The sequence below is a fragment of the Dendrobates tinctorius genome, unplaced genomic scaffold (assembly GCF_039654945.1).
Source record: "Dendrobates tinctorius isolate UK_male_01 unplaced genomic scaffold, ASM3965494v1 ptg000046l, whole genome shotgun sequence".
Classification (NCBI taxonomy): domain Eukaryota; kingdom Metazoa; phylum Chordata; class Amphibia; order Anura; family Dendrobatidae; genus Dendrobates; species Dendrobates tinctorius.
In genome coordinates, this window is record NW_027361714.1 from 1,978,042 (window position 1) to 1,991,545 (window position 13,504).

A 13,504-nucleotide genomic window follows, 5' to 3' on the forward strand; every position below is an offset into this window, starting at 1 on the left:
GCCCAAATATGGCTAAAATACATTAAAACAATAAAAATGAGAGGATTTACTCTAGGAACTGCGTTTATGCTGGGGTGCAGTATCCCAACTACCAGAAAATAACTTCTTGCAAATACTTTACAGCAACTTGGATTAAGATATAACCTTTATTTAAATCAACAATAAAAAACGTCTCATATAAAGTGCAAGTTGCTCAAAAAGACAACCAAAGAAAAAAGCTGGTAAAAAGTACAGTATTGGTCCACACAACCATATATTTGTCTACAAACAGTAGTCGGGACAGAAAGCCAGATCCAATACTGATGCCTTAGGTAATATCACCGCCATTTATATATTAAGTATGTGAAAATCATGCATTAAAGCTTAATATGCCAAGTGTATGTAAATAGTGTGTTAAAGCTTCATATACACCTGGCAATGCACTGTACCTAGATATTGCAGCTTACCCACAAGCCAAAGAAACAGTCACACAATGTTCATGAATTCCAGAGGTGTCTAAAATTGGATACTGGGGATCCAATTATCAGATATATCCTCACCTCGTGGTATCGTACTTATTATATAGCATCCAATACTGATGCCTTAGATGATATCACTGCCATTTAGATGCCAAGTATGTGTAAATCATGCATTGAAGATTCATATGCTGAGTGTTTGCAAATCATGCATTAAAGCTTCATATACACCTGGAAATGCACGGTACCTAGATATTGCAGCTTACCCACAGGCCAAAAACAGTGACACCATATTCATGAATTCCAGAGATGTCTAATAATCAGGGCCGGCGTTAGGGGCAGGCAGACCAGGCAGCTGCCTAGGGCCCCCGCTCCCCCAGGGGCCCCCAGCTAGCAGCACATCACACAGCTGCTATAGGGCCCCTTGAAGCAGGGGGCCCGCTTTCCCCCAGTGCCGACTCCCCCCGCCGCCGCATTGAACTATACCGGCGACTGCCAGTACAGTTCAAAGCAATAATGGAGGAGAGAGCGTCAGCCAACGCATCATTCCCCGCTCTGCCTCTGACACAGCGGGTGCGCGATGACATCATCGCACTCTCACTGTGTGCCGGCAGAGCAGAAGACAGGAGCAGCCAGCAGCGCGGGCACAAGGAGAAGGTGAGAATATTTTTTTTTTTTTTTTTTAATATATCAGTATGAGTACTGGACTGTGGGGCCATTCTGGGGGGGAGCGACTATATGCTATGCTGGGCTATACTCTGTGCTGGGCTATATACTATGGTGGCATTGGTGGGCTTTATACCATGCTGGGCTGTATACTGTGCTGGGCTATATACTATTGTGGCATTGGTGGGCTATATACCATGCTGGGCTATAAACTATGGTGGGCTGTATACTATGCTGGGCTATATACCATGCTGGGCTGTATACTGTGCTGGGCTGTATACCATGCTGGACTGTATACTATGGTGGGCTATATACCATGCTGGGCTGTATACTATGGTGGGCTATATACTATGCTGGGCTATATACAATGCTGGGCTGTATACTGTGCTGGGCTATATGCCATGCTGGGCTGTATACTGTGCTGGGCTATATACCATGCTGGGCTGTATACTGTGCTGGGCTATATACCATGCTGGGCTGTATACTGTGCTGGGCTATATACTATGCTGGGCTGTATACTGTGCTGGGCTATATACCATGCTGGGCTGTATACTGTGCTAGGCTGTATACTGTGCTGGGCTATATACTATGCTGGGCTGTATACTATGCTGGGCTATATACTGTGCTGGGCTCTATACTATGCTAGGCTGTATACTGTGCTGGGCTATATACTATGCTGGGCTATATACTATGCTGGGCTATATACTATGCTGGGCTGTATACTGTGCTGGGCTGTATACTGTGCTGGGCTGTATACTATGCTGGGCTGTACACTGTGCTGGGCTATATACCATGTGGTGCTGGGCTATATACCATGATGGGCTATATACCATGTGGTGCTGGGCTACATACCATGCTGGGCTATATACCATGGTGGGCTGTGCTATATACCATGTGGTACTGTGCTATATACCATGGTGGGCTGTTCTATATACCATGGTGGTGCTGTGCTTTATACTATTCAGCTGAGTTATATACCAAGGGGGTACATTTTACATTATATTCTATGGGGAGGTGGGCAGAATTTTATTCTATTTGGGGCTACATTATATTCTATGGGGGGCTGTATTATATTTATTATATTCTATGGGCGGTGATTGCATCATACTCTATGAGGGGGCTACATTAAACTATATGAGGAGGCTACATTGTATTCTATGGGGGGCGGCATTATCTGTGGGGGCTAGATTATATTGTATGGGGGCTTTATTATATTCTATGGGGGCTGCATTATACTATGAGAAGGGCTACATTATACTATATAAGGGGCTGCATTATACTCTATGAGGGGGTTGCCATATATTCTATGGAGGGGCTGCATTATATTCTATGGGGGGTTACATTATATTCTGTGGAATAGCTGCATTATACTCTGAGGGGTAGCTGCATTATGCTCTAAGGGGTGGCTGCATTATACTATAAGAGGGGGGGCAGCATTATATTCTATGGGGATTACATTATATTGTATGGCAGGGCTGCATTATACTCTGTGGGGTGGCTGCATTATGCTCTATGTGGGCTGCATTATACTGTATTGAGGACTGGGGAATACATTATATGAATAACTATGGTGTGCATTATACTATGGGAAGTGAATTGTACTACATGGATGACTATGGCGGTGCATTATACTATATGGAGCACTATGAGGAGTGTATTATACTATATGGTGGACTGAGCAGTGTATTTTAATATATGGAGGACTATGGGGAGTGTATTATACTATATGGAGAACTAAGTGTATTTTAATGGAGGGCTATGAGGAGTGTATTATACTATATTGAGGACTATGGGGAGTGTATTATACTATATGGAGGACTGAGGAGTGTATTATACTATATGGAGGACTATGGAGTACATTATATTATATGGAGGACTATAGGGAGTGTATTATAAAATATGGAGGACTATGGGGAGTGAATTATGCAATATGGAGAACTGAGGAGTTTATTATACTATATGGAGGACTATGGGGCAGATTATATTATATGGAGGACTATGGGGTGTAAACTGTAGATGTGCTGCTGATAACATGATACTGTATGGTGATTTGTTAGTGATCCATTAGTGATTGTTCTGTCCCCATCATTCTTTCTCAGACGGTGGAAAGAGGCCGGGAAACAAGTGTTGAACGACTTCAATATTGTCGATCGCACTCGTTTAGCGGCCTGAACTCAGCGCATATAAATACAACCGAAATGCTTCTGTGTGATGTCCAATATGTTAGCTTTTGGGGCCCCATTTTAATCTTTGCCTAGGGCCCCACTTTGCCTAAAACCGGCCCTGCTAATAATGGATACTGTGGTTCCAATTAACAGACATATGCTCACCTCATGGTATCATACTCATTGCATAGCGTGTTACATATTTCATATTTTATTCTCATTTAATTGCTATTGCATACTCAGTGTGCACTGAGAAAAACAGACTTGTACTCCCAAAGCAAGTCTGCTTGCCAGCTTATATCCTTCTTATTTAACCTCAGTCATGAGAGCTCCTATAGCCTCTTAAAGGATAAATCAGCATAACCAATAGTGAAAAGGGTGTCACAGAGAGGATTATAACAACTTCTCATCTCCTCATTAAGTTCTTAGACATTTCATCTGTCCTGTTAAATCAACAGACAGTCATGACAGAGATATGACAATTCAAGGTTATTTTTCGTTTTAAGGAACTATTGCGCAAAAGAACATGGATCTGGTGGAAACATGAATTCATGGACCAATATATACAGAAAGACCTGATCCCGAGGGGACTCCGGATCCAGGTCTTTCCTTTATTTCCAGTTTTAGATGAGACCTTTAAAAATAAGTGGGAAGAGCTGACCAACACATGTTCAAAGGGTTTTCTGATCCATGATTCCCTTGCCGCCATCGAAACAGAAATTGATGGATTACAGGCTACATTGCAAAAGGAGATGTCCAGTGATTCCCTTAAAAAAATGAATGATCAGATTGATGCTGATTTACTAAAGTGGGCCCGAGATATTCAATCTACAAAAGCTGAAAAATTCAAAGGAGACGTCCAGGACAAGCAACTGTCCAAAGTTTATAGATGTCAGAACGTCGTTGGCATGTCACGCTCTAAATCTAGAAATACGTCCCATTCATGTTCTAGATCTACTTCATTACGTTCAAATACATCCACTTACGATGATGATATGGGGCCTAGAGGTTCGGGTCACGGTATTGGCAACAGTGTGGCTCCTGCCAAGAGGATCAAAACTCGGCAGTCATCAAAAAACAATATGTCGGGAGTTGGGACCCAAGGCTCCCCAGGCCGGCCCTCGGGGGGGATCTACAGGTATTACATTTTTCCACCCATGTCTTCACTGAGGAACAATTGGAGGTTCTGGGTAAAGGCCTGACTTTTGTACCAACTAATGCATTTGATTACTTTACAGCCCTGAAAGATCTACAATTATTTTCAAGGAAACTTCTTCTCAAAAAACTTCACACTGGAAGTCGTGCTCCTGAGGCCCTTAGTCACGTTGAAAGGGAGGCACTCCAGGATTTGGAGGACCTGCTCACTGAGCAGGGTGTTCCACAAACAAGTAAGTTTCCTCTCTCAATTCGACCAAAATCCACTCTGTTCCCCCTTTGTCCCTTAGTCCATCCACTGACATCTTCACCAAATTGGTAAGTGATTACTTTAAGAAGTTGTCCTCCAGACGGAGTTTTGATATCTTAACATTCAAACAACTCCAAGCAATTTCACAACTATAGGCACTTGGGGATGTAGTTTTCAAACCGGCGTACAAAGGGGGGAGCATAGTGGTGTGGCCCAATCAGAAATACGAATGGAAGGTGTGCCGACAGTTGAAGGATGCTGAAACTTACCTTAAACTTTCTTCAGATCCTAGGGCTTCCTTTGCACATGAACTCCAGTTGATCCTTGATAGGGCTTTAGAAAGTAATGTCATCTCTAAAAAAGTTTTTGGTGGTCAGGTCTCCCAGAACCCCCACATTTTACTTGCTACCCAAGGTCCACAAGGATGCCCTTGACCCCCCGAGGCATCCTATCGTGTCGGGTATAGGGGACATGTGTGACCCAGTATGTCAATTCATTGACTTTTATTTGAAACCCTTGGTGGAGTCACTGCCCTCCTATATCCGCGATACAACAGACGTCCTGGCACGAGTTGATGACATCCTTGTGGAGCCATCTACTCTCCTGGTTACTGCTGACGTGGAGAGTTTCTATACTTGTATTGATCATGCAATCGGTCTGGGTGCTGTCCGTCGTTTCTTGGAGGCTTCCGACCTTGGTGGCCCTCTATGTGAACTGGTCCTCGAGTTGGTCGACTTTGTCCTTACCCACAACTATTTTGTCTTTAAGGACAATTTCTATTTGCAGAAGTGGGGCACAGCCATGGGAGCGGCCTGTGCGCCCTCGTATGCCAATCTCTTCCTTGGCGCCTGGGAGAGAAGAATTTTTGGTGCCGGGGGCCTGCAGGACATGTCCCATGTGCTGTGCTGGTACCGTTATATAGATGATATCCTATTCTTGTGGGATGGCACTATTGACCAACTCAGGGACTTTATGAGATCCCTTAATACTAATAATTGTAACATCCATCTTACATATGTGTTCGATAATTGGAGTGTGGATTTCCTGGATGTGCATCTGGAGGTTGATGCGGACCGGCGCATCCAGACTGACGTCTTCAGGAAACCCACATCCGTGAACTCTATTACATGCTTCATCGGCACATGATTCGACCACTGCGAGGGCCATTCCAATTGGACAATTCCTCCCGATGCGGTGGATATGCTCCACAGATGATCGCTTTGAGAGACAGGCCCTGGATTTAAAAGATTATTTCCTTACACATGGCTATAGCCGCAGATATGTTAAATTTGGCTATAACAGGGCTAGATATACGCCACACAGCAGTCTTTTACATCCTACCAGGAGGAGCAGAACCTTGGAGGGAGATGGACCTATTAGGCTCATATCCACATACAATCATGAGTGGCACAACATGCGAGCCATACTGCGTAGACATTGGTCGGTCATGGAGACAGATCTTTCCCTGAGGGCCGTCTTTTGGGATTTCCCATCGGTGACACCTCGGAGATCTAAGAATGTCAACGACCTATTGGTACGGAGCCATAATTTCCCTAACGCCTAGAATTTCTTTGGTTCCAATGGTCCTGTATGTGGTTCTTTTTCATGCCGCCATTGTCTTGCCTGCGCCAATGTCCTGCGCTGCCCTGACTTCAGCTCCTCAGATGGTACGAGAGAATTCTGTATCAGGCATCGCATTTCATGTGGCACTTCGAATGCGATCTATTATGCCACATGCCCGTGCCCCAAGATTTATGTGGGCCTCACCACCAGGGAGCTGAGGGTACGTGTGCGGGAGCATGTCCGGGACATTGGCGCAGCCAGGACGGTAAACGACTACGATGACCTTAAGACAATCCCCAGACATTCCAGGTCACATCATAATTGTGACGCGAAATTGTTGAAGGTCAGGGGTATTGATGCATTATATTTGGACATCAGGGGTGGCGACTACAAAAAGGTCCTTACACAGATGGAGGTCAGGTGGACTGTCCAGTTGGACACCATGACGCCAAAAGGACTTAACGAGTTTTTGAGTTTCGCCCCCTTTTTATAGTTTAATTTTGCACATGGGGGTATGTGCATGTATACCGGTGCTTGTCTCCACTGTATTCGCATATATATGCACATGTATATTATATACAGGATGATTATACATCTTTCCCTCTTTGGTTTCCTCCTCCTTTTTCTTCTCCTTTCTCTGCCACCATTACCTCCCTAATTACCTCCCTCTCTGGGCCTTGGTATGGGCTTTTTTCTGTTTTTATATTTTTGTTTTTAATTATCACTAATTGTTTCTCTTTTATACTTTCTTTAGTTATTCAGTTTACATTTGGTTTCCTTTGGATCGTTATCTGGCCCCGTGTTTTGGATGTATCACATGGATCGCGGCAATAAACCGGACATAGCTTTGTACCTTTTATTACTGTTCATATTAATGTGATAGAACATGCTGTTTTATATTTTTACTGTATATGATTGTCCATGTGTAGATACTATGTGATACTCACATGACTCGCACTTCTGCGCTCATTTATAGTGCTATTCTCCTTTAACTATGCATGTGTATTGTGGCCACGCGCATCGCTTGCTGTCTGTGCAGCTCCGCTTTACAGGCGGCATCTTTATGTCCTGCACCTGCGTCTGGGCTCATTGCCTGGTGCCGCCGTATTGGGCATGATGTCTGTCCTGTTCTGCAGGACCTGCGGGTACAGGGGGACATGCGCCGAGAGCGCCACACTCATTGGTTGTCAGCGGTCATGTGACTGGTGTCAGGGGCTACTTAAAGGTCTTAAGGTTACTCCACCACTATATTCCTCTTGACAAAGCGGCCTGTGGCACCGTGAAACGCGCGTCATGGGTTCTCCTGCTGGGCTTCCCTTCTCCCCCACTTCACCCTGGTAAGCTCCATTTTTATGTGGGACACTATGACTTTATACCATATTTTACCAAGTGCAGATTGTGATCATGTATCCCATCTTTGAGAGTTTGAATCCTTCAACTGGCCACTGGGCATAGCGATTTTGCACATACTGGGGGTTTACACATATACATATATATTTTTTTTCTCTCCTTGTTTGGGATATATCCATTTATTATGGGTGCTTTCTGGGAGTTATTCCATCTCTGTGGGAGGAGCAGGTGAGGTTTGGGGGTATGACATCTGCATTTTGTGACTGACACATAACTACATTTTTTATCATTTCTTATCTGTAATATTGTTGAATAAAGATTTTTTGATATTTTTATTCGTATTCCATCGCATGCTCTAGTTCTTCTCTATCGGCAGGCACAACTGGCAGATTGGCACGGCAGAGACACAGGCATTCGGGCACGGCAGAGACACAGGCATTCGGGCATGGCTGAGACACAGGCAGGCGGGCATGGCTGAGACACAGGCAGGCATGGCTGAGGCACAGGGGCAGGGACTAACTCGAAAGGCACTGGGACACGGGCAGGAAGGAGTGGTGTATGGAATAGGTAGGGTCCTGTTCACACAGGAGGTGTAGGAACTGGTACAGGTAGGATGGAAATATGGACAGGTATGAGGGAACAGGTTTGGACCTGTTCACACTGGAGAAGAACCGCAAGAGTCCGTAGCACAGGCAGAGCCGCAGGAAATTAGAGCAAGGCAGAACCGCAGGAATGAGGAGCACAGGCAGAGCCACAGGAGTGCGGAGCACAAGCAGAGCCACAAGAGTGCGGAGCACAGGCAGATGGAGAGGACACAAGGATAGACACGGCAGGGAAAGGAGCACAGACAAGGAGACTAAAAGACAGAGGTAGGACTGAGTTCAGACACAGTCAGGAACAGGAACAATAACACAGGGACCAGGATATTCTGCCTCCTTGAGGTCAGGCGGACAGGTACAAGACAAAGTTAGGAACTATCCTTCAGAGAAGGCGAAATACAGGACAGGACCTTGCAGCTCAGTAGCAAGACACTAACTGAGTAAAGGTATTGCTCAGGCATCCTCCTATGGGCAAGGATGCCTTAAGTAGTGGAGACCTCTTGGCAATTGGCCGGGTACACATTAGGCAGGTGCACACAGACTCAATAAGAGCCAGAGAGTTCTGGCGCCACTCCCCTATGCATACCGCCAGGAAGCATGCAGGCAGGAGGCATACAGCATGGAGCCGGCAGAAGACAGAACCCACAGCATGGCCTGGAGTACTGGGTAAGTTGGTGTGAAGGCAGGTGGGAGATTGGAGGCCATGCAGTGAAGCCTGCAGGGTTGTTACAGTAACATCCCATTAAATTAACTACCTCAATGGTCTGAAACTTATAAAAACCTAATCAACAAGACCATATATTGGGCTCACAGGAACATTTGGCCACAAATCTTTCCTATAGAACCCCTGCTGGTGTTTTTTTTGTTCTTGTTTGCTAAAAACATGTATGACAGGCTAAGGCCTCTTTCACACATCAGGTTTTCGGCGTCAGGCGCGATCCGGCGCTTTTGACAGAAACCGGATCCGGCGAAATGCAATGCCGGATCCGGTTTCCCCCCCATTGACTTGCATTTGCGCCGGATCGCGCCGGATGGCCATGCGTTTCATCCGGTTTTCGCCGGATCCGGCAATGTGTCGCGATCCGGCGTCTGGAAAAAACGGCTACTGTAACGTTTTTTGTCTCTGGCGAAAAAGCCGGACACGCCGGATCCGGCGCGTCCGGCTTTTTCACACAATGAAAGCCTATGAGCGCCGCAATGCGCCGGATCCGCATTGGTCTGAGCATGCTCAGTAGCTCTGCCCACAAGACATATATAAAAGCAAGACAGTGGGACCCACAGCCACACCCAACATGCCACCCAAGAAAGCAACCAAGCGAAGCAGGAGAAGGCAGGAGACCACTGCAGCACCATCAGCACCACCACCACCCCAAATGGAGCAGCAAATAGAACATGCTGAGGAGGGGAGGCCAGCAGCAGATGAGAGACGGTAATTATCAAATCACCCATTCCTCCAAACTAGGGCTATTGAATATCAAGATATTCATTGGCCCTTTGTTTCTCTTTATTCAACAGCCGCCCAATAGATGCAGCAGCAGCAGCAATGGCAGCAGCTGGAACACCACCCACAGGCATGGAGTGTAGCCACCAGGAAGACAGCACATCATCTTCTGGGAGCCCTCCCTCGCATCGTCAGCGTTTGACGGTAAGTTTTTATTTCCAAAATCCATCTTCTCTGTAATATATGTCTATTCATTGACTTTTATTTCAAAACAGGAATCACAAGATGAAGAGGAGCTCCCAGAAGAAGGAAGGGGTGGACAGACACTTGGAGTGGGCTCACAATTGGTAAGTTTTTTGCATCAAACGCAGAAACACAACATCACACTACACACAACACATAGAAAACAATGTTCTGCAGACCACACACAGCAAACAAATGCCTACATCCAAAGACATAACATTTTTTGTTTTCTTCTCTAGTCTTCCCAATCTGGTGCTCGGCCAAGAGGTCCTCGCAGTGCCTCCCAGGGTCGTCGGCGACAGCAACGCGGCGGTCACCAGCGTGTAAGTATAAATATTTTTGCTTTGTTTTTTTGCACTTTTTATTTCATTTCTTATGTGGAGGCTAATTATGTTATTTTTGTCTTTTTCTTTAACAGCCTTCACAGCGTGCTCCCGACTCTGACGGTGAGGATGGAGGACTCGATGTGGACCACCTCATCGATCTCGTCAGAGAAAGGGAGCCGCTCTGGAATATGGCTGACCGCCGCCACGCTGACCTTATCGTTACCCGACGACTCTGGGAGGAAATCTGTTCGCTCCTTGTGGGCCGCTGGGAGGACCTCGATGTTCGGGCCCAGATTACAGAGCGTAAGTATATACAGTACCGGTTGCTCGATGTAAACCAGTGTTTCCCGAACTCCAGTCCTCGTGGTCCCCACGGATCATGTGTTCAGGATTTCTATTTACTATGGAAATCCTGAAAACATGACCCCTGGGGACCATGAGGACTGGAGTTTGGGAAACACTGATGTTGTATACTAACCACTCCTTTCTCGTTTCAGGGAACAGAATTGTGAATCGGTGGCGGTCTGTGAGGGATCGTTTCAAGAAGGAGTTCAATAAAGAGATGCGGGCCCCGAGTGGATCTGGAGGACGCAGGAGCAAGTACAAGTACGCAGAAGCCCTGTCGTTCCTCCGGGAAACAATGGTCACCAGAAGGTAAATATTACACACCACATGTGAAAAAAAATGTTAGATGTAAATTTTTTTTTCAGCCAGGGCCATACCATGTCAGTATTTTAATTGTTTTTTTTTCTCTTTATTCCACAGCACGGTGAGCAGCACTCGGGAGCCTGCACGATTGGACCCTTCTGAGGCGATCCCTGAGGAGACCGGCACCGAGGGACACTTCGACCGCCCCGGTACATCTGCACCTTCCCAGCCTTCCCACACATTCGACCCATCTGTCCCATCCACCAGCACAGGAGCATCGTGGCCGCCTACATTACATGAAGCTGCTGGTGAGGAGATCGCTTTCCCTTTACCCCACCCTTCTGCCCCTGCCACCTCTAGTACACCTGCGGGTACTGGGAGGCAGCGGCAGAGGGGTCAGGAAAAGACTTATGCGCCAGAGTTCTTGCATCTGAATGCATCTTTCCAGAACTGTCTAAAAGTCTTGTCAGAGCAAATCTCCGCAGGCTATCAGCAGATCAACTCCAGCATTCTGGAGGTGAAGACACTTCTGCAAACCATGCATTCAGAAGCAAGATCTTCGCCAAACCACACCTTTTTCAGGTCTGTTGTGGAGCGCATGGAAACGCTCTCTCCTGCCCAGCAGATGCATGTAATGCATTCATGCCACGCTGCTCTCCAGCAAGTTACCTCCCAACCTCCTCCTCCCACCACAGTAGTTCCTCCACCTGCACCCCCTCCAGCCACTTTCCATCCTCCCCCTCCTATTACATCTACACCCCCTCCAGCCACTTTCCATCCTCCCCCTCCTATTACATCTACACCCCCTCCAGCCACTTTCCATCCTCCCCCTCCTATTACATACCATCCACCTCCAGCCACTTAACATCCTCCCCCTCCTATTACATACCATCCACCTCCCCAGCACCATCCACCTCCCCAGCACCATCCACCTCCCCAGTACCTGCAAACTCCCCAGTACCAGCAACCTCCCCAGTACCAGACATCTCCCCACTTCCAGCAACCTGCCCCGTACCAGACATCTCCCCACTTCCAGCAACCTGCCCCGTACCAAACTCCTTCCCCATACAACTTGCCATCAACATCATCTGCTCCTACAGTCCCTGCCCAACCCTCCACTCCACCACCCACCACCTCTTCTGCTTCCCACATGTCCACCCATTCTGTAGTTTTTTCCACACCTTCACCTCTAACTGTTCCTTCCCCACCACGATCCCAGTCCTCTCTCCACACTCCCAGTGTCGAAGTGTCCCGCAGCCCCTACAGCAGTATTTCCACCACACACTACACAGATTTATAATGTGTGTATTTAAATAAAAATGACCAGTTTTATGGTTTCAGTTTTATAGTTTCAAAGTTTTACTAAACAAGTTTATTAAAATTTTAAAAAAGTTTACTAAAAAAAACATTTTTCAATAAAAGTTAAATTATTTTACACTGGTTGTCTGTCATTTCTTTCTGCGGCGAAAAAGGTTAAATACAGGGTATTTAAAAGGTGAAATGGTATTCAAAACTAGGTATATAACTGTGGGTAAATTTTAGCTTTTTGCCACAGTTGTGTTCCTGGTTGTGTTTGAAGCAAAGTATTTCAAATAAAAAGTTGTGTTTATTGTTGGTGATTTCCTAACAATGTACACAACTTTTGTTAAAAGGTGAAATACTTTGCATAAAACACAACCAGGTACACACCTGTGGCCTAAAGCTAAAAATAGAGACCATGACAAGATAGCCAACTTTGGTTGGCAAAGGTATATACTGTTGGTACAGAAGGTACACAAGTTTGGTTGGGCACAAATCTTTCACACTCTGTCATCCTGCCAGTGTACTCTGCCTTGAGGTGACATAAAGTATAGTGCAAAATTGTCCCTCATTACTGAAACCGTCACAGAACTTCTAGTGGTAATGTCATGGTAATCTTGCAAGGTGGTTTCTTCAGAGGTGTCCTCAATGGAAATGGGTTCCTTGCAGATAACAAAATTGTGGAGTACCACGCACGCTTTGATCACCTCGTCCACAGTTTCTGTCTTGAGGTTGATCGCAATCAATAGGACCCGCCATTTGGCTGTCAGAATACCAAAGGTACATTCAACCATTCTTCTTGCTCTTGTGAGGCGGTAATTAAAAATGCGCTTTGGTCTTGTCAATCCTCTGCTAGAGTACGGTTTCAAAAGGTGTTCTGACAGCTGGAAGGCTTCATCCCCTACACAGACAAATGGCATAGGTGGACAAGATGTTTGCGGCAGCGGTCTAGGTGGTGGGAACTGGAAGGTGTTTCCATACAGTTTACGCCCCATGGCAGACAGTTTGAAAACTTGAGAGTCATTGGAGCGGCCATAGGCCCCAATATCAACCGCAATAAATTTGTATTCCGCATCAGCGATGGCCATGAGGACAATTGAAAAATATTTCTTGTAATTGAAATATTCCGATCCCGATCCAGCTGGCTTTACAATGCGGATATGTTTCCCGTCCACAGCGCCCAAGCAGTTGGGAAACTGACATATCTGTTGAAACTTGTCAGCAATTTCAATCCACCTCTCTGTTGTGGGCTCTGGTAAAAACTCTTCAGCTAAGGAGTCCCACAGTGCACGGCATGTGTACTTCACAATTCCAGATATGGTGGAAATCCCGAGTCTGTACTGG